This window comes from Pinus tabuliformis, chromosome 6 (genome assembly GCF_031772625.1).
Source record: "Pinus tabuliformis cultivar Carrire ecotype Pingquan chromosome 6, CPIR1, whole genome shotgun sequence".
In the NCBI taxonomy this organism is placed as follows: Eukaryota; Viridiplantae; Streptophyta; class Pinopsida; order Pinales; family Pinaceae; genus Pinus; species Pinus tabuliformis.
In genome coordinates this window covers 1,694,185,497-1,694,190,966 of record NC_142292.1, presented here as the reverse complement: position 1 = coordinate 1,694,190,966, position 5,470 = coordinate 1,694,185,497, and positions in this window count along the sequence as shown.

Below are 5,470 nucleotides of genomic sequence, written 5' to 3'. Positions count from 1 at the left end.
ACAACACCCTATTGGTATTTGTTCCATACAATTAGAATAGGAAATAAGGTCACAATACAAATTATTGTGTGAGGTACTTATCTCAAACAAGAAAGGGAAAATGAGTCAAGGATGAAAGCTCTCCTCCCAACCTTAGGCAAACTACAAATAAACTAGCTGTTACCCCTAAGCAAGACTCCAAGGCATGGGGGACTGCTTCTAGAACACAATCCAATATTTTCATTTTGTTGCATGTACCCTCATACGAAGCCTTTGACATCTTACCCTTTACAACTGTGTTCGAATATCCCCGCTACTAGTAAGCATCGTCTTCCCAAAAAAAAATCTCTGGACCAGTATTCCATGTCAGGTCAATCCCTTTTTCTTTTACCTTTGATTTCCATTTTTCAAGCTATGTGAAATCTAGTTGTAGTTAGGTAGATCCCAGCCTAGCCCACCCCCTCTTGACCAACCAAAAATGTCTAACTTGTCCTTTGTATTTAGAGTTTTATGATGGTTGGCCCAGTCATCAATGGTAAATATTGTAGCCAATGATCCTCATGCCATTTGGCCTTTTCCCCCTTGCTTTCCATTTGCCCCAAGCAACATGTCCACCTCAGCCCTAGAATCAACGTCCCTTTGACTTAGCCCATGTTTAATTTATTTAATTTACAATTAGCAAGAAAATGTAACCAAGGTTATTACACACCTCCACTTATATGATATAGTGGCAACGATATGGCTCATATGATGATGTGGCAGCTTGTGAGAGTGACACATGGCAAGCGAATTTGACAATTTTGATAGGACAAATAGACAGTTGGAAAGTGACATGTTGTAAATGGACACATGGTAGATTCTTAGTAGCAATGGCAGATGATGTGTCAAGCATGACGACAGATGGATAATTCCTTGTCATCAACAAAAAACAAGAAATGGTTTTTTATGTCCATCGAACTATTGGTTGTAGGGCATTATAGTAGGCAGTGAACTTAGTCAATGAGTGGTAAATAGGAAAGTTATATTTTCGTCCACCAAACCACCGATTGGAGGGTACTATAGCAAACATGTTGGAAATAATATTGAGAGGGGGGGTGAATCAATATTATCAAATCAATAAAACTTTTTCATTTCCATACTTAGATACGTATACGCTACTTCAATTAAGGGAACCCGCGTGTATATGAAACTGTGTCTAGTACAACTAGCGTATATCCAGAATACTTATGATTCAGTTAATCCATTAAATGTTGATCTTTAGTTAGTGCATCAGAACTTCATTAACCATATGTACAGTAAGCAAGTGCAGTAAAACATAACAGATCATCACACACAAGAAGCACACATGAACACCATGATATAAGGTCGAAACCCAATGTGGGTGAAAACCACCTGCTGCAAGTCGTCTCTATCTTCTTTTAATAAGAAACTTCATTTTACAATAGTTCTGTACTGGTGCAGTCTTATACCAGTACGCAGGCATCTACCTGCAGAGGGCTACAACCCTCTCTTGTTTTCAGATTCTCCTGGATGGGAGCTACAACCCCCTTAGCTCTTGTACTAGCTGATGTACTAGTACGTAGGCGTCGGCCTACAATCTCCTTTCATCCTCCAGGGACCACATTTCATACATTCTCAGACTGGATACTCCTGAAGCACAACACTATAATCTGAAGGCCACATTTCATCCAATTTTCATACTGAATCCATCAATATCATTGAGGCACAAAATCAATCAAGACTAGCATCATCAATCTCTGAATCATTGAAAGCCTGTCAACACAGTCACTAGAACATAGAGCAGACAACAAAACTCTGCAATAACAATCAAACCCAACTGTAACTTCAAATATCATACTTCATAATGTATATGCTATTACGATGAACAAAACTCACGTACATACGCGCTTTCACTAAAGCCAACCCGCGTACAAATCTACAAATATTTTCTCATAACTTTGCAGCTGTTCCAGACATCAGTCATACCCATAACATTTACAGAACATTACATGCGTCAGTATACAGATCTAAAGTAAACAAGATCAAATCGTATAGAGATGATTCATTCCAAGCCATTTAGATCCTGATCTATCCTTAGATCTTGTTCTCCATCAACCGCTTAGATTCCTCCTTAGCAAAGCATCATGAACCCATAACCTACATACTGGATCTCATACTTCATCAGATATTCAAGACTTTCTCAATACCTTTGCCTAATGATCTTCTTCTCATTTTATAGTCTTAGGCCTTACTCAATACCATGGTCCAAAACCATTGAGAACCAATACTAGGGACCCAATACCTGGGTTCAACACTTCGGACGCAATACCAAGGACCAAAAACATAGGTCTAAATACCACAGACCCAAAATAAGCTTTCCCACATGTACGCGCTTTTCCGTGCATGAAAGTGTGTGCATACGCATACGCGACTTTTGATGGGCAATCCCGCGTGTATATGCGTCTTTGTATTAGTGAAGCTGCGAGTATACTGTACTTGGTATATAGCGAACCTGCGTATATACGTGACTTGGTACATAGTGAACCTGCATATAACCTGCTTGTATACCCTACTTGGTATATAGTGAACCTGCGTATGTACTCTGAACCTGCATATATACTCTTCTTTCATCATTCTTTGTAGTCTGATCATCAAATCTTTGCTACTGAACTGCTACAATATGATCTATCATCTGTGTGATTTGCCATCAAGGACAACACTTGTCTCATAATGCCAACAATCTCCCCCTTTGGACTTGATGGTAAAGCTAACTTGTCATACTGAGAACTGTCATTTGATTCCTTTGAGCTGTCCTGCATCCCATGCATTCAGTCACATCTGATATCTCTTCTGTAGATTCATCTATATGTATATAAGTGAGTTGTTCTTCTATGAGTGGGTTGCCATCAAGTACAACACATGCATCATAATGCCAACAATATCCCCCTTTGGACTTGATGGCAACAACACCAAATCACTCTCCCCCTTTGACATCAAGGGCAAAGGGCAGACCAAGATATTCTCTTTCCTTGATAAACATTCCGCTGTCCATACTCCCCTTGAGTACCTTCTGAAATCTCTGAATGAGTTTCCCCTTTGTATATGCCAAGGTGTACCAATCTGTCCATGCTCCCTCTGAGTAAATGCTGAAAGCTCTGCTCTTGCTGAAGTGTGTTGTTCATGCTCCCCCTGACTGTAAATATGTTCTACAAGAACATGACTCTATACATCATAAGTGACCTTCCTAGCACCAAAGACTCATACATACATCCATCTCCCAACCAAGTGGGGATATACCAGAATTGACTCATCTACCCAACCAAGTGGGGATACACCAGAAGTTTACATATGACAAACAAGTACATTACATTATTCATCCCAGGCATAGTGGGGAAACCAACATAGGCCGTTACATTACCTTGATAAGCAAAGATATACATGACATAGAGACGAAATATTTAAAACACTTCTATGAAAGTCATCAGCAACATCTGTCAATCATCATTCAGATCAGCAACCATGTTCTCCTTCTGCACTTGTTCCACCTGAAATCAAACCAACATATACGCGACTGTATCCACAGAAATAGGCGTATATATGTGGATGTTCTTCATAAAACTCGCGTACAACCACTTCCATATCAGCAACCTGTAAATGTCTTGTAACAAGGTATGTCTGCATATAGATATCAACCCATCCTTTTGAACATCATCATAAAATCATTCACATTATATCATATGTGAAAAACACCATAGTCATCTCATCATCATCAAGATCTGCATGATCTTATATACCATCCATGTAACATTACACGGGAATATCCCTTATCTGATAATCATCAATCAACATATGTGAGTATCAACCTATCATCATATAGGTAAGAACTCATCATCATCATATCTCCAACAATGCAACTCCATGTATCCAGCACTATGTATCTAGAGCTCAAGACTTCTTGATATCATCAACAACCACAATCCTCATCCATGTGAGCACCAAGAACTATAGGAATCCTGCATCATAACTGTATTATATGATAATAGAGTTTAGGCTTCTGTGATTCATATCAAGTTAGAGAAAGATTTCGGCGAAAATCACATGGAATCTCATTTGTCGACGCGTTTCGAACCAACCAGTGTGGTTTTTTTTTTTTTATAATATTTTTAAAATAAAATTAATTTTATACATTACTCTATACATCTAATTTTTTCCTTTATTATTTTTATTTTTTGTATTTTTATTTATTGTTATTTATTTTATTATTATTTTATTATTTATTTATTTATTATTTTATTTATTTATTTATTATTATTTTTATTTATTTATTTATTTTTATTTTTATTTTTATTTTTATTATTTTTATTTTATATTTTTTGTATTTATTCATTTATTTATTTATTTATTTTATTGTTATTTATTTTGTTATTATTTTTATTTTTTATTTTTTATTTTTATTCATTTATTTATTTTTATTCACATTTAACTCTTATTCACATTTAATTTATTCATAGAAGCGGTCCTTTGCAACTAATTTCTTTTTAAAAATAATTAACCTATAATTTTTAACTATTTATTAATAAACTATTATCACTAATTTAAATGATTTATTGTTCTCCTATATAACTTACCTCCTTTTTTATTATTAAAAATGTTTTGATCCCGATCCATTAGTCAATATTAACGGTTGGTCAAACTAGCCATTGGAGGCTCTGCTCTGTCTATATAACATGCTAAGCTGGATCTGTTTCTTCATCTTGTCCTGACGATGAACCACACTGGTTGGTTCGAAACGCATCGACAAATGAGATTCCATGTATTATATGATCTTTATGCATATGACTACAACAGCATATGAGTGACTCATCATCAAGTAAAGAAGATGTGTATTCAAGCTTTGTACTTCTCCTTATCCTTATGAAGATCACCATGTAAAAACCATATATGCATCATTAAAGAATCAACCACAAATCTGAATTAAACACCAACTATGTAACCCCAAGAATCATATGAGATCGACAACTCATAACCATATCATAGCAAGATATATCATTTAGCCATATAAGAATCATCACCAAGGACTACTAACCATAATGCCAACAATGCATTATTCAAAACATAAACTCCCCCTGAACCTGTGCCATCTGTTTACTGTCAGATCTTATCATGCATATATCAGCAAGAAGTATCATGACATCATCATCATCAAGTTAGGATAAAAAACACTTCTAAACATCTTATGAGTATCAAGACATTTCCACACATCATTAGCAGATTGTAACCATTATCAACCAGAGCAAATAATACACTGAATCATATCAGACCCTTTTTCTGAGCCTGTCCCTTCTGCTTTTCCTTAGACTGACATATACGTGACTGTGCAGTGTCTAACTCGCGTATATACGTGACTTTTCCTTATGAATCTTGCGTATGAGATTTAGGACACTGAATTTTTACACTTTCAGCTCCCCCTGAGTCTGTTATGTCTGTGTTG